This window comes from Lonchura striata, chromosome 14, assembly GCF_050655825.1.
Source record: "Lonchura striata isolate lonStrDom1 chromosome 14, ASM5065582v1, whole genome shotgun sequence".
Classification (NCBI taxonomy): Eukaryota; Metazoa; Chordata; class Aves; order Passeriformes; family Estrildidae; genus Lonchura; species Lonchura striata.
The window spans coordinates 10,635,518-10,660,709 of NC_140716.1; the positions used below are offsets into that span (position 1 = coordinate 10,635,518).

Genomic DNA, 25,192 nt, shown 5'->3' on the forward strand with positions numbered 1-25,192 from the left:
GTGAGATGAAAACAACTGTCTTTAACCATCCTCTCTGTCACTCTCCAGACTGCTCCTGCTTAATCTTGCCTTGAGGTATTCCTTGCAGATGTTACATGGAAGAACATCATACAGGGGTATAAACCCTTGTTCACATACATACACTTCTGATGGAAGAGCAGGATTATTTCCTGGGCTGCTTCACTCAGTGATAGGATCATTCAGTACCTTTTGCTGCTCGAGACCTCCCAACAAGGTTTTACTTGAGTATTCTGCTTAATTTAATCTTAAATGTGTGATATTCGCCTATCTACATTGTTGTAAAAGATCAGGCAAAGGTATTGGAAAGTCTTTGGAAACAGAAAGAAAAGAAGAAATAGAAACAACCACTCCCCTTCTGCACATCCTTGCCTAGGTTTTACAGTTGGGATAAATTGGGTTGTGTAAGATCCATGAAGTCACAGTCAGAGGAATTGTGTTCTGCCTGTCCTTATCAGAGAATGATTACCGGTTGGTGTTTCTCCGTCAGATTCAAATCTGGGTTTTATTAGCTACAAAACCAACCTCTGGAGCTTGGCGGGAAAGTCACCCTGAATTACCTTCCTGAACATTTTCTGGATTTCAAATTCTTCACGACATGATAACAAATAGAGCTATTTTGGGAAAAAGACAAGATGCTTTATACTTGGCACTATTGCATGAGGCTATCATTAATGCTAGACAAATCCAAAAAGGCAATTGAGTTTAGTCTAGCAAGATAGAGGGTTACATTCTTGATTACAAAGTAGGAAATTAAAAGTTATCAAAACCAAAACAAGAAAGACACAGAACATATTTGAAACAGTTCAATTCTCCCAGCTGTCTCAATACTTCTCTGAGTAATGTCCCTGGAACAAATATGGGAGAAGATGGGAATTGGTACAACTACATTACAAATTTTGACTTTTAGAAACAACTTGCCTTTACTGTGAAAACAAGAACTGAAGTTTGAGGTGGGTGAGGTGGCTCAGAGCTGAAGATGCCACTGTCTTCTCTTCAAACAACATCCATTTCCTCCCCTCATTTTTGGTCCCAGCCTTGAATGACATGAACATTTTCTCTGCCTGGGTGATCTTCTGACTGTATAGAGTGTTTTTGAATATTATTTTAGCTTAAGCAATCTTCAAGAGGAATAATATTCTTCCAGGCTCATACAGCACTTGAAGTCACACCTCTATACCTGCTCTTTAAACTGAACACACTTCAATATGCCATTTTCAGAGTCACTACACAACATTTACACTTGGTGTCAATGTGTGTTCCCTCTCTAACATTTAAGGGAAGGAACCTTCAAATAAGGTGTGTCCCACATTCCCCTAACACAGAGTGGCTGAGGCTGGCAGGAGATCTGGTTTATCTGCTCCAAACCCCCTGCTCCAGCAGGGCCATCTCTTCTCCTCTGGAGGGAAAGAAGAAACATCTCAATTGTTGAAATTTTCAGGACTCTGCTGTGGCTGATCTAAAAACAGCAACAATTCTACTTCATATTAGAGGGTAGGCCAGAAGTACTTTCCATCCATATCTCTAAATCCATAAATATGAGTGTGCTTCATTCAGTGAGAGGTTTTATTTTTCTCTTGATCAAAAAGTACCCCCATCCAGCAAGTCAAAGCTCACTGCTGTCAAGTGCCTTATGCCGTTGGTTTCACTCCCACTTTGCAGTTCTACATCCACTACTGGCACTGCCACAAGCTGAATGTTTTGGGTGCTGTCACACTGGAACATTCACAGCTCTGTATTTTTAATGCTATCGTGGCTTGGTTCATTAACTACTCCACTTGAACCTCGTCTTCCTTTCATGAAATATTTACAGCTCTTTGGTAATATTTTGTACATCTGTTTTTTCCCCCCATTCATTTAAAAGCCATTACCAATGTTTTCATAATAAGAGACTGTTTTACTGAATAAAGATAACAGTAGCCAAGTCAAGAACAGCATGAACAAATTAAAATTAAAAAAGGAAGTAAAGCCATTTAGAATTCAACAATACACAGCCATAATATTTATTATTCCCTGCTAACACTAAATAATATTGAAGTGTATTATTCTATTCTATTCTTCAAGGTCCATCTTATATTAAATGAAGTTAAGACAGCATATTCCAGTCACCTAAAGTAGCACTATCAACTTTTATTACAATATGGAGATAGCTCTGCTTTTTAAAATTAGTATCTACAATAAAGCTTCTATTTTAAAGTGATATAAATAAATTTTGATTTTTCATTGAAAGCTACACAACAAGTTGCTTATTCCTTATTCACAGGTTAAGTCTGTACCTGGAAAAGTCACTTCCCTCCTTGTGTTAGCATTCCCCACAATGGCTGGCAGTTCCCTAATTCCAGCAGAATGCAGCCACAATTGGAGCTTTGAACACTGAAGCACTTAGACCAACCCCGTGGCAGATTATCATGCAGAGCTTTGGCCTGGGATGGATTTGTATTCAAGGGGAGCCAACAGAGAAAATACTAACTAGAATCCAAGTGTTCCTTGAAATCATGAGTTCATGGAAGACAAACTTTACCTAAGTTTTCATAGTACTTCCATTTGATGATGAAAACTTGCTTTTGTATCCATACAGATGTAGAATGCAGAAAAGCCATAAATCTTTGGTATATCACTTGGCAGAAGAGTAAATCTAAAGCTATTTATTAGTTTATTAATGAGGGAGAAAATAAATCTGAAGTTTTAAATTATATATATATTCTATTTCCTTGCCTAAGTATCTGCATAAACAGGTCCAATACAGCAATTTTGTACTGAATGAACCTGTAAAGAGACAGAACGACTAATTAACAATTTGATATCCTGATCTTACAACCATTAAAAAAACCTAAAAATCTAACCAGATTCTGTGGATACATAGCACTTCCCACCTTAGATAGCCCAAATGCACTGGATGCACACTAGTGGGAGGATTTTATAGTTTTATTTGAGAAACAGTTTAGCTACCGGCTGTAATATGAGAATTGTCTGCTCCAAGTCCATGCTAGGAGACAGCAGCAAGACTCCTCAATCCCTCAGTGGGGGTGGAACAGGACTGATGGAAGAAACAGCTGAAGAGTCCTTGGAGGGAGAGTGTGTAAAGAAAGGGTGGATCACTGTTCTGATGAGGAAAAGAACATTCTTGTATGCTCAATGAAAATGATTACACTTAATGTATGCCACTAATCCTCCCACATGCCCTGAAGACCTAAGTGAGCCCATGCACATTGTTCTCTGGTGTTTTTGATGGCAACTAATTAAACTTCATGAGTGGGAGTGCTGACTTTAGGGGTTTTATCTCACTGCACTGCAATTTATTTTCATTGGCAACTGGTTGACTTTTCCTTTACAACATGCAACTTATGAATGTCTCAGTTATTTTGTCCATGCAATCACAAAGATTGATACATCTATGTCTAAAGCAGCCCTTTTTTTAAAATTGCAGTTCAGAGTCCCACTTAAGTACCAAGCCCACAGTGATTTATTTAAGGGTTTATTATGTTCTCAATTACAATTTCAGTTGCTTTTGGAGCTTTTTCTCTGGCCTCCACTCTCAGTTCCTACTTGGATACCCTTGCACATCCTCCACTCGCTATTCCCTGAAGGCTTTGGTATCCAAACCACTGCTGCCTTCTTTTTCTTGCTCAACAACAGCAACAGAGTCAGTGGCAAAGGAATATGGCAGAGAAATGAGTCACCACTAAGTAGTTCATTAAACCACATATCATATGGAAGAAATTACTGTATATTAAATATGTTGACTTGATTCCACTAATCAAATAATAAAAATTCTACTTGAACGATAAAATTTGCAAGATAAATAAAGAAATACAGAAATGAAAAAGTAATTTACTACTTTGATGAAAGCAAACCCACCCTTTCCTTTCTTAGCTCCTAGATTTCAGTGTTATGTTAAGACAAATTTTTTAATTAGAGTGTTTAAAAGTAAAAATTACATATGGAAGCAGTTTGGGAAATTTAGAAATCTTTTTTGCTTGTAGGAAAGGAAAGCATGGTGGGTGTGACAGAAATAATATATTCTAAGATGCTGTCACAGGACCTGAACTGTGCATTTGCACAGACAATACAATATCTGAGCAATTTTTGGGAGCAACTGAATTTAAACTAAATTTAGTTCCATCACAGCCTCTTTCTACTGAAGAATATAAAGTTATTTATATTTAAATTGCCTGTTTAAGTGAGATAAAAAATTTAATATTTTGGTAGCTACCATGGCACTTTTGGAGACATTTCCCATGGGCAGTATTACAAGCTTCCATATTTCTGCTTTTGCAGTAAAGTGAGGACTGTCCAAACAGGAGATAATGCTATAAAGACAAACTTCTTTCACCAGGTTGGAAAGCAGGAAAGACTTATCTGAAACCTCTGTAGTGGGGATGCCTGCCTGTGTTTCCATGTTTCCATAAAACCATCCCCCCCAAAAAAACCCACCAAAACCCAACAGACAGACAAACAACAATAAAAACCCAGTCCCCTCAGCCAAATCCTAGTTTGATTTTCAAGGCTGCTCTGCAATGGAGACTAGTTCCTGCTAATTTATCTTTTATTTCACTCAATTTCTTAGACTATACTGAACATTGACCATTTGGATCATGGTAATTTTCTGAAATCTGTTAATGATCTCAACTGGCCCAGTCTGAGCACTCTGAATAACCAGCCCAGGTTACAGCATTGCCATAAAACAGAAATATGGATTAAGATCTAGCATTAGCAGTGCTGTTGGAACCTGAATGCATTCAGGTTCTACAACAGGCTACCAATAATTTTGTTATAGCTCTTTGCAACTGAACCCCTCTTGAAAAATTATGATGAAATTTTAGAATTACTCAGGCCCTGGTTTGAAACACATCAAGAGTTTCTCAACACATCCCATACATCAGTATAATGAACTTAAATTATTCACTGGCTGGTCAACTTACAACAATAAACAGAAACAGGAATCCAAGTTCAAAACCTCGGTTACTTTGCTCTTATTTCCTTAAGTACACATGAAGACAGATTTTATTAGAGTATTTCACATATGTTCTGCAAAGCAAGAGCTGCATACATTTTCAACTGCAGAACTTGAAGAAACTTGTGTTACAGGAACTTTACTAACTAAAAAATTTAGAACAGAAGAATTGTGAAAATTCCTAAACTTACCTAGGCACATTGTCCTGATGTATTGCAACATAAAAGAATTAAAAACCCCTTAAGTTACTTTTCTGCTCTAGTCCATTCTATGTTTACCTAACATTCAGAAGATCTTCCTACTGCTTTCCATGAGACATTCAAAAAGGCAAATGAGAGCATTCAGTACCTTGGGAAAGCATGCTGCTAGATTAGTCACCCTTACTTGATTAATTTTCATCCTTAACAAACATACATGTCTTATTTGTGATTTATGGAAATCTCATTTCTAACACACATTTCTACACAGACTTGCTTGCTTTTGCAAACTTAGACACCTGTTGTATGATTTCTGACGTTATAAAGAGAACTCTGCCATCCAATACATCTTACCAGTGTTTTTAACAATGCAAGATAAAAACCCAAAAGATACAAAAATCGCTGACTTCATCAATGCTCAAGTATACTTCTATCCCTGTACTTGCTCATGTTTCCTGTAAATGCTAATGACATTGATTTCATGCCTCACTGGCACTGTGGCAGAAAGTTATCAAAATTAAAATTAACTTCCCACAGAAATACTCTCTATCTATAAGAGGAGAAAGGAAAGCAACTGGCTTAAAACCTGAGGAGAACTGCCACAGCTTCCCACCAACCATGGAAGGTCTCATAGGATTGAGCTACATTTACCCACCTCTAGTAGCATAAATACACTGTCAAGGTATGCGAAACAGACCAAATTATGGTGTGGAATTTTGTGATTATATGACTTCTCCAATAATTTGCCATTTTTTTCCTTTTACTCCACTTACGATTGTTTGGACAACGTTGCACTTTTCCAGAAAAACTTCAACTGACAGAAGGTTGCACTTATGGCTAAAATATCAGAATAAACAGTGAGAGTTACCCCACATCACTGTACTTTTCAGCTGGACCTGGCACACTGGAAAATAACCTCCTTTGCAGAGGGATTGATTTCTAATCATTAAGACTCTGTTGAACTCTGCTTTATTCACAGATGTTTCTCAGTGGTATCATGTGACAATCATGCAGATGGATTTCTGTTATTTAGATTTCTCCCCCTCTTTTTTTTCCTCTCAGCAATACTGGCTTGGCTTCTTCTGCTCTGGAGTGCTGGCTGCAGAAGGAACTGGGATAGGATGTTTTTGACAAGCAGCACATTCTGTTTTAAACCCTTTTGCACGGAATACAAATCCTTGAATGTTTTCCAGAAATCTGAAGTGTGTTGACTTCTATACTCAGAATAATAAACACAACTGTGCTTGTCTAACTAAAAAGAAGTGGCAGTGCAATGCTGTGACCCATTCAGGACAGAGCAGTTAAAATACATTCACCCTGCCCACACTCTCAGTATCACAACTGGATTTCTCAGGGTGGGAGTGGTGGGGGTTTGATGGGGGTGTTGTTGTTTGATTCATACTTATTTTTATTAAGTAGTTCCTTGGAGTAGCAGCCAAGATTTTGAATAGTTTCCATAACATAGCTGACTAATAATCAAGGTGCTCCTTAGTTTCTGCCATTGAATTGGGCAATTCTTTGAGCAGGGTATTACCCTATGCTATCAACAAACTGAGTGTTCTACTTTGCATCAGCAGCAGACAGCCTGGGAAAATATTGCTTGATTGGCATTGCAATTCTTTAAAGACAAAAAAAAAAAAAAAAACAAAAAAAACCCAAAAAACCAAAAAAGAACCAAGGCCTTCAAACTCTAAGGCCTCAAGGGATGTTAAGTTTAGCTAAAAAGCTAAATGTTAAAATTTCATCCAACTGGAATGTGTAGCAGCATTTCAAATTAAGATGCTGTGACTAAGGATATGGTAATGCCATAAGGAAAATATATTAAAAAAATCTAAGCACAGCTGTGCCCAAGTTAGGCAGTGATATCATAGAAAGCTAGTAATGCCAATTCAGAGGGAGGAATTATCCACTGCACCTTATTCTCCTCTTTTATGTTGATGTTGAGGCAATACTGATGCTCGAACCAACACACAGAAGTTCTAACATAGCTGAGCTCACTTGAAAAAATTAAACTGTCCAATTGCTCAAGTCACAGCCCAGCTGGGGCAACTAGAGATCAGCCAAGGACATGGATTGTGGCAGCTCCCTCTGAAGTCAGCATGAGGTCTTATTATAGCCATTTTTATCAAAGCATCAGCCAGAGGGAAAAAACCAAATGCGGTCAGAGGAAAGAGGTGCATTCTAGGTCCTGGCACTGCCTCCTTTTGTTTATGCCCAGTTCTGCTGTGATTGATAGACAGGGAAGATTTGTCTTTTGTTGAACATGTTAGTCTAGCTTTTCAATTGTATTTCTGCTGTTCACAAGTGGGACAGCAAATATCTGATTTTCAGCTTAAAACATTTTCTAGCCTTATTTGATAAGAAACCCTAAGTTATTTATAAAATACAAGGGGTTTTGTGTCTATACTAATTCATTAACAACTAGAGAAACTTTGGTTTATTATACTACAACAGAATAAGATATGGCAGGGGCTGAACAACAGTGACCTCCTCTATCATCATCAAAATGCAGCAGAGCTTTCAGACAAAGAAAACTGCTGTTTGCAGAATGAATTTTTAAATAGCATGCAATTTTCTTAGAGAAAAATCCCTCTTCCCAATTTCATACAGGAAACCTCAAGGATTTTAAGTGGGGCATTAATCTGAGACTATACATTGCAGTTACTTTCCTGCTCAGTGTGATCTACTGAGAAGGCTGTCAAAACTTTTAATTCCTTAATTGGCATATCTGTGTTTATGAATGTGATTGTCAAAATGCAAAAAAACTGGTTCAGACAAGAGCAGAACAGAATTATTTATATGTGTTTGGGAAAGGGATACATGTATAACATTAATGCACAAGTCTAAGTTCTTAAAATTATAAAATCAACATGTGAGTGCAGCCTCATAGGACCATTCACTTCAATTTTTGTGCATTAACAGCTCTGCTAAGTGTTGATTTTCAGAGGCCCATGAGGGGAAGTTTCTTACAAATGACAAATCAGATTCTGATCTGCTTGTGAAATGGTCAAATACAGTTGTTAACACACATAGGCAATTAATTTTCCTACAGCTGTACTTCATTTGTAGTCAGAATTAAACCATTCCCTTCCTTGGGAAGGATGGCCTCTCTTTTCAGACACTGCAGCTCAAACTGCTTGTGGAAAGTTCCAGCTCCTCACAGGTTCCCTGTTTAATGCCTGTCACTGCCTCAAAGGTCCAGCTCCACTCCAATTTAGCTCTATGACTGAACTTTCCTTTTAAAATCCTTAAAAATTGTCAAGCCCTACAACTGCTACCAAGATTACACCAGGATTTTGCTTTCACTTAAAACAGTTTATCTTTGTGAGAAAAGGCCACAAAGCTCAACACACCATCAGGAATTAAATTGACAGAGAACTTTCATCTGCAAGGAAGAAAATGAGAAACCTCTTTTCCAGCTTTCAAGTATCCCTGACAACATGGTAACTTTTCAAATCCTAAGGTTTCTGCTAGGTTCCCATGAAGGCTTTTTAATATTGCAAAATAATAAAACAAACCCCACCAGGTGAAATCCTTGCTGCAGCCTTCAGCACAACGCCACCTCAGAGTATTTGTATGTTCTGCTACTGGTGATGCAAGGCCAGGACACACCAGTCATTATCCTGGACTTCCTTGGAAGGTTGCCTAACTTCCCCTTGCAGTTTAGTTTTGTTTTGATTCTCCCTGGGCCAAGCACATAGCTCTGATTGTGTTTGTCAGTGTGGCATCCACAGATCTACCCTGGATCTAAAGCAACCGTGTGAGTGAGTTTGCCATTTGATGTGGTTGAAAATTAAAGCAAAGCTCTGAGATGGGGTTTCAAGCAATCCCCTTCCAAAGCTCACTGGCTTTGCAGACTGTGGCAGAACTCTGCCCTGGAGTGGTCTGCAGAAGGGCCTAATGCAGACTGCAGCACCAAAACAAACCAGGCTGGCTAAAACAGAGTTAGGAAGACATTGCCATTAATATCTCCACCTCTGCTGCACTTTCAAAACTTATTATTGCATAACCCAGGGGAGAAAAACAGAAAAGGTGCCTGTGATGCAATGCTAACATTTTAACAAAGAGTGCCCTGAAATGTTTCTCTGTCACTTGGTGATAGAAACCACAGATCACACAGAGAAGAATGGGAAGAACTAGATCAGATCACCTGCTTTTCTGTACATGCCATGACTTCCTACTAGATCAGTAAGTAAAATCAGAGTAAGATAACTCACAATTATTAACAGCAAAGGTGTTACTTCTTCTAAAATGCTTCAGATATCACTCAGCAATCTTGGTTTTCAAAGCCATCAGCTGTCAATCAGCACCAGGAAGTACTCTGAAATATTCCTGCCATTGACAACATCTGCTCAGAATCACCGGCTACAGGGTCATGGATGTCTTAATATGTCATTTACTTCAAAAAATAACTCAGGCTACCATAAACTTAGAGCTACCTGAATGTCCTTCCACTCCAGGGCTTCCAAAATTATACAGTAAGAGACTGAATTATAGGTAATAATATAAACCCCTTACAATGATGTGAGTGAAATACCAAGCTCATCTCAGTCAGAAACACTTGTCCATACCCTTCACTGATAACAGCCAAAACATGAATCCCCTCTGAGATTTATGGAGATCAAAGTTCTGGAGACAGAATGTTCTTGATATAATTTGGAGCTTTGTTTCTACAGAATTTTGGTCCAACTAACAAAAATAATAGAAAACCCTTGTGAGTAGAGAAATACTGTGAACAGATTTGCCTCATAACCACTAGGAATAAAAAACATTCTAGTGGGTGCCCTAATTTTCAGGTCATGATCTGATTTTCTTGAGCAACATGGAATATGCCCATGCACAAGACAGTGTTGGTTATGACTGCTGACTAAATTTTCACCATGCCCTGAGTCAGTGATCTGATACCTTGGCACTGGAGTAGTCACAACCTCATTTTCGCCTCAAAGAAAGGACTCCAAGTCAGCATTATCTGAAGAGATCTGTGAGTGATGTGCTGCTGGTACAACACAAAATCCCCAGACTCTGAGTATCAATACACTATAAATTATCCTCTCACTTACAGCCTTTCATATAAATCATTCTTTCAAGGATCCTGCTGGTCTTCTCCCCTTCCCATGTCTGGAATCAGCAGTCAAAGGGGGCATGTGCACACCTGAACTCAGGACAGGGCTTTTCATGTTCCCTGGGTAGCCTTAGAAGTGTCTCTGTGTATTAAGCTAGACAGCACTAGATGAACAATTCTTAACTGGAAAAGAGCTTCAGCAGCTCATTTGGAAGGCAGAGCAGAACAAATACTACATCAGTATAAATCCAGCCGTTGTGCCTTTTGCTTTCTGTCCTCCTGCCTTTTCTAACTTTGGCTGACAGTGTTTCCTTTGGGAATCTAGAAAAAACATGCAATTCCCAACAGCTCCAGCTGCAGTGATGAACTTCCTCTAGGTTAGAGGTGCACAGAACTAAATGTCTGTTTTCCTAAGCCTGATGAAAATCCAGAAAAATGTCTTTAGATTGCATTAGTCTGTCTTTAGAGGGACTATAGTGAAAATAAAAATCCATTCCATGGCTTTGTTTATTTGTCATAACAAAGGTTCAGACTTGTGGGGACTGTTCTTTGTGAGTCAGGATCCAAAACTCAACAGCAAGAACAGCCTGAGAGTTATAAATGACAACAATTTGCTGAGACCCATAGCAAGTTTAAGCCCACTTCTTTTCAGAATTCTCACATAGGATAAACCATTTACTTCTTGAATCTGTAACCTAATCCTCATTTCTACTCCTCTTCCCAGATCAAGTCTGTCATGTAGATTGACAGACATATTTTACTAGTTTTTGTCATAAGTGCTATTTTATTCCATGAATAATTTTACAGTATTATTGATTCTCAGTGAAAATCCACAATGTCAAGCTCATATCTCCTGAGCAAGAGTAGCATCTAGCTGCTGCTCCTTCGTATCTGTCCATCTCATTTTAACAGATAAACATGACAAATGAAATTACTTGTTGTGCATAATTTCAAACTATTTTGTCATTAACTCAGCAGAGGAGTGAAACAGCCATCAGGCAAGAGCTGTTTTATGTGAGAAGATATTCTGGCACAGATTTCAAGAGAATCACCTTTAAAGCACTTTTTACAATGCAGAGGTAATGTTTATTTTCTTGAACCATTATAGACCCAAGATACAAGAACAGTAAAATTGTGGAAAACCAAGGAATAACAGTCTACACTAGGTGGCACTGCTACACACGGCTTACGTTTCTTTGCCGTGGGTTCAAATTTTTGAACAAATATTGTATTAGGTTTGAGGAGGTATTTTGGGCGAGCTTTGGCAAAGAACAAGGAAGCATTCTTTGTTCTCCTGCAATCACAGACAACTTTCGCTATGTAATTATTATCTAGAAACCAACCACTAGAAGTCTTAATGCTAATGCTGTTCCTGCCTGCAGGAATTCCACACCTGCTGTCCAAGCCAGTCCTTCAACAGTCACACACACAATCAAAGCCACACTTTGCCTTTGCAGCACAAACAGGAGCCCAGTCCTGTTCTCTTCCACTTAAAATCTCCCAACCACCACCACCACCACCAAAGTAGTGTTTCACTACATGCATAAAACTTGATAAAGAGTTGGTGGTGGTTATCCCTGTAAAACGTTTGATTTGCAGCCAGTAGGCATTAAAATGCAACAATTCAAGACTTTGAACTGAGCTTCTTCTAATCAGTGATTACAGATGGGCAGAGCTGTGAGAATTCTTACCAAAGCAAGCAAGGCCAACTGAATTTTAGACAGAAGTGTGAACATACCCTGCCATTCTAAAATACAGTTTCTGTTATGGCCAAACCCATCTTTCATGCTAAGTTTCAGAATTTTCACATCTATTGTCAAAGAAAGTACTAACACAGAAGAATTATGGATCCCTATTGACTCATATACCTAGAGAATAGCAAATGTTGGTTTAATCCTATTCACATGCCTTTAGGGGGCTATATTCCTGTCTTGCTGAACATCACAAAACACAAACACATTTTATTTCAAAAAAAAAAAGATCCTACATGAAAGATTTCTATGACTTATGGGGAAAAAAACCCCAACCCAAACCAACAATTTTTTAGAATTCTCACTCTTCTGTGATAAATATAGCATTTCTTGAAAGTCTCCTCACAAGACTTCTCTGATTACAAAGTTGTATAGTAGGGGAATCTTACTAAACAAACAATAGAGTTTTTAATTTCAAATAATAATACAATAGTTGTTTTTACGTAAAGCTAGTTTTTCAGTATAATCAGACTCAGTACAGCAGAATAATATTTTTTTTCTTTCAGACTAATACCTTCACCATCTTTTCCCCAGAAAAAAAATCAAATCCTTAGCCAATGAATTTTAGTGAGAGCTACATGGTACAGAGTCCTTCTTTGCTTGATCCAAAACAGGAAAAGAGAAAAAGTAGAACAAGAACTATGATCTTGGCAACTGAAATGTCTCCTCTGTACTAAAAAGCCCTAAAAGACAGAGTTTATAATCATCCCTTCTTCAAAAGAATTGCTAGCAGACATTGCTGCACCATACATTGATTTGTGGAGTTGCTGTTATCTTTAACCCAGGTTTTAATTACATTTCATCATCAGAACAGGAAGCAACAAACTGAAAGCAAACATTCTTGCTCCAGTCAGATTTTAAAATTCCTTTGCTTTGGTTTCATTTCAAGTGTCTGACTTCTATTTATCTAAGAAAGGGGGGAAAATCAGCATCTTCTGGAAAAACTGCAAAATGGAAACATTGAAATGTATAAACCAGCTTACTGGCAAGGTCCTCCTGACAGCAAGGCAAATGATTCCAAGAGATTGAATCTTTCTTGAAAGGACAGAAAGTATCAGGCAATCCCAAATTATTGAACATATTCTACCCTGTGACTTCAATTAAAACAGTCCTAGCTACTACCTTTGTGAACTTGAAAACTAGCACTGTATGAAAAGATTTGAATATTCAAGCCTCTGATGCTGGGATGGAGTCCAAAAGGACAGAACTAAACTGACAGCATCCCGAAAGCATCCTGCTACAGCATTTTACTGAACTGCCTAGGATGGAGGGGAGGGTTTATCATGCTCCTTGCAGAGCATTTGTCTCACACCACATGATTTGAGTGCCCTGCTCTCCATGCAGATGAACAGGTGTCACTAAGCTGCTTTTTTAATTTTTTAATTTAATGGAGGACAGGAAAGAAAACAAAACGTGTATGCTGATCCAGCCTGGAGGAAAAACATCCTCAGAGACAGGCTGCTCAGAGCAAGGATGCAATGAGAATTGGGTGGATCAGTTCAGAGCAGGAGCCATATCCCCAGCCTGTCTCTATCCAGCTCCCAGGTGATTGGCAAACACTTCCCAGGGCAGGTACCTGGCATAGGCTGGGAACAGCAGGGCAGGAATCTGAACCAGTGGAGTTGCTTAAGCAGACTACAAACAGTCCCAGTTCTGTCCTGAAGCATTTATAGCACAGATAAGAAATGAAATAACCTGAGTAGGTGAGAATAAAAATCTGACACACATTAGTTACCAAGGCTGCCAGCAGAACTGCAAGCAGAGACTTAAAGGCAGCCAAATTCAGTGGACAGAGGTACATGCAGTGGATTTCTCATTCAACTGAGAAGCTGCTTCCCTGTCAAAAACTCCAAGAAAATTATTTGTTCCCATAAAATGATTTGAATTTTGACAAGTTAGTATTTTCCCTTATGTATTCTATGTAAAGCAGTCATTTTAGGTAAAGCCATTATGAAAATTCTCCAGAAGAGTTCACATTAGTATTCCACTGCAAGATCAAGATCTGAAAGGCAATACTGCATTCTGCGACATTTCAAAAGAAACAAACTCCTGCAGCTCCTCACACTATATAAAGTAATTTATAAGTGCGTTTTATATGTCTTTGGATGAACTTTTAAGGCTGCTTTCCCCATGTTTCTGGAAAGAAAAATGAGATTGCTTTTCTTTCTCTTCCCTGAAATGAAAACTTTTATTCTAATGTATTTCTAACTTTCTATGAGAGATGAAATAAGAGACTGAGAGAGAGATGGGGCACAACACAGAGAAGACAAAAAAAAAAAAAAAAAAGAATTTCCTGTCATAGAATGGTTTGGGTTGGGAGACACCTTGAAGATCATCTAGTTATAACACCTTCCATTAGACCAGGTTGCTCCAAGCACAATTCCAGGGATGGGACAGCCACAACTTCTCTGGGCAGCTTGTACCAGTCAGAGCCTTACACCTTCACAGGGAAGAATTTCTTCCTTATATTTAAATCCAAGTCTTCCCACTTCAAGCTTAAAGATGTTACTCCTTTTCCTATCACTGCTTGCCCTTGCCAAAAGTCTCTCTTCAGTCTCTTGGAGCCCCTTTAGGCACTGGAAGAGATGTAAGTTCTTCTCAGAATCTTCTCTACTTCAGACTGAACACCCCCAGCTCTCCCAGCCTCTCTCCAGAGCAGAGTGCTCCAGCCCTCTGAGCATCTTCATGGCCTCCTCTGGAACTGCTTCCACAGTTCCACATCCTTCTTGTGTTGGGGGCCCAGAGCTGAAGGCAGCTCTGCACCTGGGGTCTCAGCAGAGTGGAACAGCTCTCTTCTACAGCCCAGGACACGTTTGGCTTTCTGGGCTGTGATCACACTTTGCTGGGTCAGGTTGAGCTCCTCTTCCACCAACACCCACACGTCTTCTTCCTCAGTGCTGGTATCAATGTCCTCAGGCCCATTAACACAACAAAACCTGGAAATCTGTTTATACTAAAACTTAATTTCTTTATCTAATAAAAATTTTGCATCCCAGTATCTACTGACATGCAAATATTCAATTTAACAGTAAAGGTCCTGCACTACATTTGTACAGGTTTTAATACAGTGGCATTGTTTTTCAGCTGGCTGTACTGCTAGTCATGAGCCCAGCAAATGTGGCCTTCAAGGCTAGACTTAGCACCATGTGATTTTTTAGATATACACAAAAAACCCTCCAAGCCCCACATCACTGCTTATTCTAAAAATGCAGAAAACAGTAGGAAGTATAGGAAGTTCACAAAGTTACAACTCTGCTTTTGGAAGGGCGGAGAGCATTATTCACTCAGATGCTACTGGAGCACATAATATTTACATTCAGCCATTAGGGGAGAACAAAAATAGAGGCATATTCCAAAGGGATAGATCCTTATTTTTACATTATGTATTTAATTATTCCGTATTAACTGATACACCTCCACTGCAGCAGATGGGACTCCTTTCACCACAGGTGGTCTTCTTTGAGCTCAATGTCTAAGCCCAGTTCCCCACCACAGGTTGGTAGAGGCAGGTTTCCCAGCAAAGATAAACAACTCGGCACAAGGCAGTTCAGCTCCCATGCAGCCACACCCTGCACCTGGCAGGGCTGCAGGCACTATCAAAGCAGGCAAAAAAACCCACACCAGAAAGCCTGTTTCTCACCTGTCAGGCTGGTTTTAGGTCATGTGAGGGAGAAGAGAGGGAATGGCTCTCCAGCCCTGGTTGTCAATGTTTTCAGCACAAGTGATTCAACATTTTAAGAGTTGTTTCATTATGCTATGTCTTAATTTATGGCATATATTTGTGCATTCCCTGTTTGGACTCAGCTACAAGAATTGGGAGTGCTTTGTCTGTCACAAACGTAACCAAAGGAAGGAGGTTGCAAAAGCTATTCACACAGACTTTGAAAACCATGCTTAATCTGAGAGGTGATGATGCTATTATTTCCAGTACAGACCAAAAAAAACCAAAACTTTAAAAAGCCTAAAAACTGCAAGATCCAAATATTTGAATAAAAAACAAGAGCTTGCTGTAGTCCTGGGTTAGATGTCAGAAGAAAGGAGACGTACATACACGTGGCCCCCTCGTTCCTCACAACCCACCCCCTGGATCTGGTTGCAATTCCACCCTCCTCAGGAATTCAGCAGCAGTGCCAATCAGCCTTGGCTATCTATAAACTGTCCTGAGGATTTTGGAACAGCTGCCAGCAGCTTTATTGACAGCTGATTGCTTTAAACTTTTGTTTGGATGCAAATAAAAGCTTTCATCCCATTTGCCAAACACTGAAAGGTTAAGGCAGATGAGAAGATCTTACACCACAGGAAGACGCTTTTATCTTCTACAAATGTGATGGTCAAAACTTGCAGGGGATTAAAAAGCTCAAAGATGATCTTGTTCTAGCTAAGAAAACCCAAAGTAGAACACACAATCTCTAAAGGGAGCAATTTTAGGATCACAAGCTAAGTGCTTTGAAGTCAAACTGTCCAAGTTAACATAGCATCAAATAATGTCCTGTACTCTTGGAGTAGCTGTTACAATAAAGTTTAATGTATTATTAGATCCCATACTTAGACCGCAAAATAAAGTATCAAAAAGCCTTGCCTTGCCTTCTCTGTCCTGAGCGGAACACTGCAGAAATAAGGATATTACAGGAATGGTTGAACTACCCAGAATGGTTTATATACACAAGGGGATGAAGCATAGTACAGCACTGGCTGACAATATACAACAGATTCCATATGTGCAACACTGAAGTAGTTGGAAAAAGTGAATCATCCTGCACAGAATGCAATGAGCAGTTTATGGCATTCAACATGCACATGAATATGGGTTCAGAATGTCACCACACCCTCACTCAAACCTGGACTCTTACTTATGGGTAAAAAGTGTTTAATTTAAAGGTTTTGTTATTGGGGTTTTTTTGTTTGTTTTTAATATAAGTGTTGTACTTTTAACTTAGTGGAGGAACCGAAGTGATTTTTATTTCTCAGGTGTTAGCAACGATTTGCAAGTGCACTTTGTTAGCACACTAGCAGCATGCTTTGGGCTGAAGACATTAAACTGACACTGTACAGGACATTGTGGTTTGCAAAAAAGAGATAGGAGTCCTTGCTGTGCATGTTTGGCTTAAGTCTGTGCCTGAAGCACACACTAAATGCAGCTAACTCCAAAGATGAAGCTGATTTTTAAAATGCTGATGGCTGCCCTCATAAAGAAGCTCCTTGCTTAGAGTACAGCCTCACTACAGAAAATGAGCAGTGCTGTGTACTTTCTGTGGCCTCAATGTCTCCTGTTCCAGGGCCACAGTTCCTTTTCACTCCTTGTTTATCCTGCTGTGAGGACCAACTCAGCATCTGGTTGAGGCAGCAAGGCAGGAAGATATTTGGGAGGATGTTCATATGAACTGACTCTAGGAACTTGCATGTATGTACCCTTTTGGGGCTTAAATGGAAAGCTTCACTTACCAGGTTGAGTCAAACCTATTCATAGTAGTGGCAGAATTTGATTATAAATAGATATTTAAAAAAAAAAAAAAGCCAAAATAACACAGCTTCTTTGAATTGAATGGGCAGCATTAGCTTCCTCCTAACCCCCAATAACAGAGCTTGAATGGGGCTAAGAAAACAGGACATGTGGGTGAAAAGGGAGAGGAGACAACCCCCTTTGGGATGATGACTGGAGGTACCCCACTGTGACAGGAGCCTCTCAGGAAGAACAGGTACTGCAGCTTTAGACACTGAGCAGTTCCACTGGGATGAACTGACATATAAAAATTCAGTCTCCACTCCATTCATACTGTGTTCAAACAATGCTTGCTAAAAAAAAAATACCTAAAACCACAAACTGAAGAGTCAACGCAATGCTTCCTTATGATGTGGTAACAAGCTGCCCAGGACAACACTATCCCAACCTGAATGAAGAAACTCAAAATAAAAAACATCAATGGATAAGACTAATGGGGAAACTCAGATGAGAACACACACTGGATAAATGACTCATCCCAAGAGACCTCACATATTCTTTCAGGAACAATTCAGAAGTGCTGTACAGCTTTTGAACTCAAGCAATTCAGTTATGACGACAGAATGTTGCTAAATCCCACCAAACCCACAACCATTTGCACCTACAAAGTGTTGTCAGGTCTCTATTTTCACAACAGCTAAAGTGTGTTTGATCTGGGAACTACAACAGCCTCCACATACATAAAAGGCTGCTAAGGACAAGACCTTTACCTTCCACCACCTCCTGCAGAACAGCTCTGCAGTGAAACTGCAGCAGTCCTACAAGGTTGTGGAAGTGAGGAATGAGCTGATGTGTCCTGTTGCTCCCAGAGGAGAACTCCCATCAGCAGATTATGCCCCACATATTGATAATATGATAATTTAATTTTTTTTTATAACCTACAATCTGAGGAATGAACAAACTGTTGAGATTATCTCTTATAACTACTGCTCTCCTCAGCTTTTGAAGGAGTGTACTTGATGCACCTTCAGTTATCCAAAATTTATTTGGACAGACCCCATCTCACTTCCTGAACATCCTAGTGATGCTTTTTTTATAAATTAAAAGTAAAAAAATACAACTTTAATAATTTTTACTTAAAATTGAGAATGCTGCTCCTTCCTTTAACAACATCCTGCTCTTTGATCTAAATCCTAACCCGGTGGAGATCACTCCCAGCGACGTTGTTCAAACTGCCCAGATAATCCATTGCTATAATGAAGAGCAGATGTCAATTCTGGACAACTGGCCACCCTGGAGGAGCACACTCAGATTTCTTTTTGACTGACCGGTGTGTGTTTCCTTCCTGTGGAAGCAGGAATTGGGCCAGAGGGAAAAGGGAGAAGGGCTGCACACACCCAGCCCTGCAAGGCTGGTATGGATTGATGTGACTCTCCACAGTTCTCTCCTCAGCCTCAGATCTTCCAGTCACTAACAGTCCTTCGCTCAAACGAATCAGTATCTCTTGTTCACTCCCTTTGTATCAACCAGATCTTTACAGACTGCTGCAATGCTCTAGTCTTTGCCTCTTTCCTAAAGTTCCCAAACCAGAACACATATACAAATCCCAGCTATTATAACACAGATTTAGGTGCTTTGTGAAATTAATTATTTTATGATAACATCTTCGTATTGGCAAGTGTCTACATTCAAAAACATTGTATCAGGCCACAACATATTTTATGATAAGATTAAAAACTTATAGGGTAAAAAAATGAATTTTGAGCTTCCTTTAGATCACATTTTCTTCTTCTTCTTCTTTTTTTTTTTTTCATATGAGGGTAAAAGGCTTTCACATATTTCTATGACTGCCCCTGAGAAAACAATAAATGCCTGAGACTCATAATAGTGTTGCAAGAATTACAACACACTGCTGTTTCCTGATACCCTTATGCACTGTTTACTTGCCAGGATTTAAAATGCAAAATTTGTAAGAATCATTACTACTTCAAATTTATGTTTTTTATAAAAATGTCAATGCACTAAAAGCATAGATCTTATTAATGATAGGGCTCATCCTGTGCATATTTAGTGTTAATACTTGCAATAACTATGAAAATAATTTCTAGTTTAAGAGTAAACAGGTCCAAACTTTGCCTGTGCCAACATCCACTTAAGTAAATTAGATTAAAGAATGCATATCTGCAGGCAGAATCTGGCTCATTGCCATGTCCATGTCTCATACAGCATCCCAATGCTCTCATGAAGAGTTAAATGCATATTCCACTTACTTCAGCAAGTCTGTTTTCTTCCTTTTCTGTACTGCTTGCTGTGGGATTTAGTTAAGTGGCCATTAAAATACTTAAAATTACATAACAATTCAGTAGGAGTAACAATATTGTGTTTTTCTAATAGACAGAAGGAGCTAACACTTGCATGGAGACATCATAATAATAAACAAAGATGGATTTCCAAATGATACATAGAATTAGAATCTTTGCAGTGTGGTCCAGTCCTCAGAAAACATGCTAACCCAAAAATTCTTTTCAAATTATCCAGTTCCTGAATTTGAATTTCTATGTGTACATATATGATAATGTAATATGTATGTCTGCACAAATTTATAAGGAAAGAAGTGCATCTGCACGTCAGGCTTGCTATTTGAGTGAGAATTCTGCTGGAATGCTGTGTTTGCTCCATGGGGAGGGAAGCAGAACCATCCCACTGATGGCTCAGAGTCCCTGTTTATTTACCTGTGTGCTCTGCAGAACAGATCCATACAGAAACAGTGTCCTCACTAGTGGAGCTGCTTGTCACTCAGCTTTGGCTGCAAATGGGTAAATCTTCTTGTTTGGCTACTCGTAAGAAACAAAAATCCTAAGTAGCTTATTTTACTTTATAGATCAGATGAAAATCTATTAACTCCTTGCATTCTGAATATGTGATGTTGTTTAGAGTGCATTGAGTGAGTAGTTCTAATGGAGAAGCAAACACCATATTTTCTAATTAATGCTAAATGATTTAAAGTGATTTAAAGATTTGTGCTTTTTTTTTGATTAGAAGGTCAATAGCCAAAGTGAGAAAATACATTCTTCCTCTAAGCAGCTCAAGTGTCTACTTTTCAAAATAGTGTCTTCTTGCAGGGTACTTTGACCTTCTTTTGGATTTTGTTTGTACAATGAAATCATAGCCCTGCCACTCCAACTGCACCCTCCTGGAGACTTCAAACAACAGCAAATTTTCTGTGGCCAAGGCCTTACTATCCCTCTGTAATAATACAATTCAGTCTCCTGTATTCCTATCTCTAGCAGAGTCATGGGTTATAAGTTCTTTTCTATGGTATTTGATTTGTAAAGCTCTGTTTAGAGGGTTGGGTTGGTATTGCAATTGTTTTGGCAGGATGGTAAGCCACACACACATTTATTTGTAATGTATTAAGCCCTTGATATACTGCACTGTACTTCAGAGGCTCTGCAATTTTTTTTTTGTTGTAGCTTGCCTTTAGTCCTTGCCAATTTATTTCCTTTTCTTTTTCAAACAAAGCTATGATTGTTAAATCCTAATGTTAAAGCATTTTAATAGCTAGATCCAGTTACAAAGCTAATATTTAATTTACCGTTGTCTGACCAAGTTTTGACTAAATAGAAAAACTCTGCAAATGGGCTAAAGAGACATGATCAGTAGCCAATAGCATGAAAATACCCTCTGATTTAAATATCTCTGGACTTAATGCTTTTGCTACTCTCATCCATAACCACTTTCTGAGGGACTGGTTTTAGGAAATTCTCCTAAAATGATCACTGCACTGGCAAACAACTTTGTCTGATCCAGAGGCAGCAATACAGTTTGCCTTGGCTACTTTTTGCCAGAATTTTTTATTGATTTTCTTGAAGTAATGATAACAATACAAAAAAAGAGCATTTTTCAGGAGAACACCCAACAGTGAGGAAGAAAGGAAGGGTATGCTCTTCCTTTTTATTTAATGTCATCTCCACAAATTTGCATATCCTGCAGATCAACTTGGTAAACAAACATTTTGATTAATATCTCCTACATTTATTTGCTGTATAAACCATGGAACTAGCTCCCTGAAAATCTGTGCTGTCTTTCACTTGTTTCAGCACAGTCTAACTGCAGCTAATGAAAGAGATTAATTTTCAGGATATTTTAACGATTGTGCAAGAGGCAGCGAAGAACAATAACTGATGGAAGCAGGGAAGAAGAAAAAGGAAATGTCTTCTGATCCCTCAGGATTTCGTAAGTTTGTTAGAACTCCTTCCAAGCTCCTTGTTCTAGACTCAGCAAGCCTGAACAAGGACTTCAGTTCTCAAGGAGTTAAGAATTGTTGGGAAGCTGCTGCTCTTGTTTAACCTCCCAATGTTTCTTTGAGGGGGAGGAGGAAACATTCTCAAGGCTGGAGTGGGAAGGGGTATGTGCGTCAGGTTCTTCACCAAGGATGCGCTGAGGTTTGTACAGATCTGAGACTCTTTATACAAGTATACCTGGGCTATTAGGGATAAAAGCAAAGAACCCTCTAATCCCTGCAGAGGGAAAGGAAAAGTGAGACAAAGGTGTGAGAACATTTTTATGGCTCAGTGGTTTTTAGGGGACTAATGAATTTATGGCATAGCAGCTCCTTTGGATCGACTTTAAAAGAGCCATGAAACAGGAAAAGTCCATGCCACTCTTTTCTTTCTCATTGTTTTCTCCATTCTGCTCCTCATTAAACTATCCATTGGTAAAATTCTCCTACAGTACACTTCCTATTTATTCAATTGTGGACATGGTAGCACTGCCATAGAAGCCTACATTTGAACACAGTTTCATTTATGAAAGTTAAGAATACATTAGAATAAAACCACTTCCCAATCAGCACCAGCTCATCAGTATTACTTATGTTGGCATGGCAGTAAATGTAACTTCTTTTTGAAAAGTAAGCACAGAAAGGGTCTAGTAGTGTTGTATACTCTGAATCAATAATATAGAGGATTCCTGCATAGATTCTTGGAGAAAAATACAGTGTCAGTTTTGTCACTGTGCTAGAAATCTTTCATTGGTACATTGGTTTTCTTTGTGATAAACTAAAAGATTGGTGTTACAAGGAAGCCTATAATGGTGGTGCCTTACATTCCTCTTATTAGGAGTTTTGGGACAGTATTTCCTTTTTGGAAGAAGTCAGATTACAGGCTGTCCAGGCATAGATACTTTTATCAGAAGCCATTTAACAGCTGGACAAGTAATTACACAATTACCTTACTGATCAGCAGCTCCCTCAGTCTGAAGGCTTCTCTTTCTTGGAGTCAATGGCAATCATGAGGTTCTTCTTTTCCAGGTTCACTTGTATTCCTGTTCAGATAAATCCAAAGATCTTGTTAGCATGGCTTTACTTACAGCCTCTTATTGCACAGAGCATGCCCTGATCCCTGCTAGCTACAAAAATACTGAATTTGTTCATCATCTTGACAGATACATGCTAAAGCATAAACTGTAGCTATGTAATCACTGTGAGCAAAAAAAAGCCCTCAACTTATTACTCCACTTGTTATATTACAAATTAATGAGATCAACACTTCTATTGCTGGTCTATTTACATATCTGCAAATTGTCTGTAAATCAATGTTTCACATGGAACTTTCACCATCCAATGCACACTATGCCAGTAAGATCAATATTTGAGCCTGTAGTTCCATTATACAGCCTCTCCTGGTCATGATGGCTACTCAGCCTGCACTTTCAAACTTTGCTTTCAAAGCTCCTCATGTGTAAAAGGGAATTCTAACAACTGGAAAAAAAGGCTTATGTCAAATACACAGGTTAACTGTGTTCACTGCATGGCAGCTGGTAGTGGGAAGTGGGAGAGATACCTCTGTTCATTTATGAATTCTGGCTACTTTCAAAGATACTGTCTAGGACATGGCAAGACAAGCAGGAAGAATTGGCATGGAATGGCATAGCTTGTCTTGTGTTTGCACACCAGCAATTCTGTTGTGACTTTGCTTTCAAACAGCTTTGCTGTCAACCTAGCAAAGTAGAAGGGGGTACTTGGATGTAACACTTCTTCCTTCACATCATCATCCCTCATGAAAATTAGGGAAGGAAAAGGCAGGAAAAAGGTACTTAGCACTGCACTAGTGAGAAAAAAAAAAAAAAAAGTCACTCAAAGCACATCAGTTCAACACCAGCCTAAAAAGCAGAACCTGGAGAATCTGTTTCCAGGAAAAGCCTGCAGTCATTTGGCAGTGTGTTAATATTGCTTTAGGAGTATTTATTCAGCTTCTAGCTAAGATAAAATATGGGCAGCAACTATTGAACAATTAAAAATCCAAGTATGAGACATTGAGGGAGAAGAAACTTTTTTTTAACAGTAAATGTTTTCCTATAGGGGCAATATTCTGCGCTAATTAGCAAGCAGCACCTCAAATGAAATGCATAATGAAGCACAATTAATCTCATTCTAGCAACTTGAGTTGTAAGCAACACCTTTGGTTTAAAAATCCAGTGCTCTGTTGTCATATTCCACTTGCAAACTTATCTCTTTGTAAGGGGAATGTTTTAGTGACTTCAGTTCTAATACTCCAGCTCAGTGGAAGTCAGGCTGTCATGCTTAAAGTGGTTGGCTCAGTGTGAGGTACCACTTTCCTGAAATCCCTGGGAATTGACAAGCAGGGTTGTCTTCTCCACTTGACATTTGTAAGCTTCTCGGTTTTGCTCCTTCAGCCCCAGAGCTATGAACATCTTCCCCGAGAGCCACTTTGAATTCCCATTCCAGTCTAACCTCCAGGCAATTACCAGAAAGTAGGTGTTGTACAAAGAAGCAGCCATTACTTTAAGTGCCAGTCTCTCCTATCCAGAAACTTGAAATACATGAGCATAGAGAAATGTAAATTTTAGTGAACACTGAGGACTGTTTATGCCACTGGATATTCTGTGTATGATTCTGAAGTGATTGTGAACACAAGATGCGTTTGGCAGTTACAACAGAGCTGAAGCTAATAGAAGAGTGCAAAAGATACCATAAGAGATTAACATGCCACCAAATGCCACCCACACTTGTTTAATTGCTTGCAGTATTTGGTAGAGCTGGTGGTGCTTAGACTGACAAAGCAACTCTTTCATAGTGTTCCTGTAATTCTGCAAGCAAGACATGAGATTCCTAACAGCTGTACAAGGGCACTAATGCTGCACTTTGGAAAAAATGAAGGTGCAATGAAGTAGGGCCATGCTGCTAATTTGAATAGTGACCAACAGAGTGTTTTTGCTCAGTGTAATAGTTGCTATTTGTGTAAAGACTCTAGGAATAGGGATGGTGTTGCTGGAATTCACTACAATTCTAACAGAACAGGTAATCTCTAGGATTGGGAAATACTGCTCCTAAATTTGCACTGAGTCTGAACTGAAAGAGTCATGGTCTGCCGGATTTTTAGGTAACATCCAAAACAAATGTTGACAGCAACTTGTGCAGAACTGTAATAGGGGGCAAGACACGACAGAAAACAATATAAAGCAGACAGCTTAGTAATCACACAGGAACAGATCCATTTCCTTGCCAACCTCACACCGTGGTAAGGGCAGGTGAGACCTTTCAGCCATCTGAGCAAGCGAAGAGCCTGTACCCACACCAAAACCAGGAAGGCAGCCAAAAAGCCGGTCTTCAGGCTGCTTGAGTCACGGTAAATACCATCGCTACGCTGACGAAGGCCATGTGAAAGCCAAGCTGGAAACGGGCACAGCTGGTGCCTGATGTTTGCCACTGGCGATGGTGGCTGGTGAACCCTCAGGAGAGCGGCGGGC

General features: G+C 39.2%; 1 long non-coding RNA gene across 1 annotated transcript in view; it reads right to left on the minus strand.

The window, feature by feature from the left end:
• The window catches only part of LOC146766083 (uncharacterized), a 54,847-nt gene that overhangs the window by 29,398 nt on the left and 257 nt on the right, over positions 1 to 25,192 (minus strand). Inside the window, exon 2 of the long non-coding RNA XR_014958416.1 lies at positions 22,654 to 22,747. This is a non-coding gene — a long non-coding RNA (uncharacterized LOC146766083). The remainder of the gene's footprint in view (positions 1 to 22,653; positions 22,748 to 25,192) is intronic.